This window comes from Monodelphis domestica, chromosome 4, assembly GCF_027887165.1.
Source record: "Monodelphis domestica isolate mMonDom1 chromosome 4, mMonDom1.pri, whole genome shotgun sequence".
In the NCBI taxonomy this organism is placed as follows: Eukaryota; Metazoa; Chordata; class Mammalia; order Didelphimorphia; family Didelphidae; genus Monodelphis; species Monodelphis domestica.
In genome coordinates, this window is record NC_077230.1 from 450,643,998 (window position 1) to 450,644,938 (window position 941).

Below are 941 nucleotides of genomic sequence, written 5' to 3' on the forward strand. Positions count from 1 at the left end.
TTTTTGTAGTTAAAATGGGTAGATCTACTTTAAATACTGAGTTAACCCTTTGGGAGTTAAAATCTAAAAATAGACAGAGGATTACAAGTTAATCTTCCCAATAAAGGAAGAGCTAAGTACCTTTCTGGTTACAATCACGAGATAGCCAAATCCAATCTTCACACAATTCATATTTTGCGTATGAATTAGCTGTCTCCATTTGTTCTTTTATGTGTCATATGTGAAGGTACATAGATGTAAGCTTGGAACCCTACAGAAGAATAAGTAACAGTGAGTTGTAAAAATAGGCAAAGCCTTCTCAGGAAATGTGATAGATGGGTGAGGTGGGTATAGGACCTTGGTGGCAAACCTATGGCAGATGTGCCAGAGGGATCACTCATAATCCTCTGTGAGCATGTTCACCATTGCCCTCACCCCAGCATAGAGTTTGCCAGAGTTCATTACTAGAAAACCAGTGAGGCTGGAATGCTCCCCTCCCCCTCATGCTTGAGTCAACTGCCCCTCTGCCCACCAGTCCCATGGGAGTGCTTCTTCCTTCCCCTGTCTGGGGCAAGATGGGGAGGCCTCACCTGTAGTGTCAGGGTTGCAGTTTGGGCGCTTGGTTTCTAAAAGGTTTGCCATCACTGGTATAGGAGAACTGTTCCTTACCTGTTTTCTTTCTTTTTTTAAAAACCTTTCCTTCTGTCTTAGAATCATTATTCAGCATCTGTTTTAAAGTAGAATGGTGGTAAGGGCTGGGCAGATGGAGTGAAGTGACTTGCCCAGGATCACATAGTTAGGAAGTGTCTGAGGGCAGGTTTGAACCCAGGACCTCCCATCTCTAGGCCTAGCTCTTAATACAATGAGTCACCTAGCTGCCTTTTGTCCTCTGTTTTCTAACCACAATAAGAAGATATTCCTTTTTTTGGTTGGTATCCAGGGAATCTTTTTTTTTCTTTCAG

General features: G+C 42.8%; 1 protein-coding gene across 5 annotated transcripts in view; it reads left to right on the top strand.

Annotated features, from left to right (window-relative positions):
- LOC100016469 (zinc finger protein 260-like) overlaps positions 1 to 941 on the top strand; it is a 47,165-nt gene that overhangs the window by 17,495 nt on the left and 28,729 nt on the right. The window lies entirely within an intron of this gene.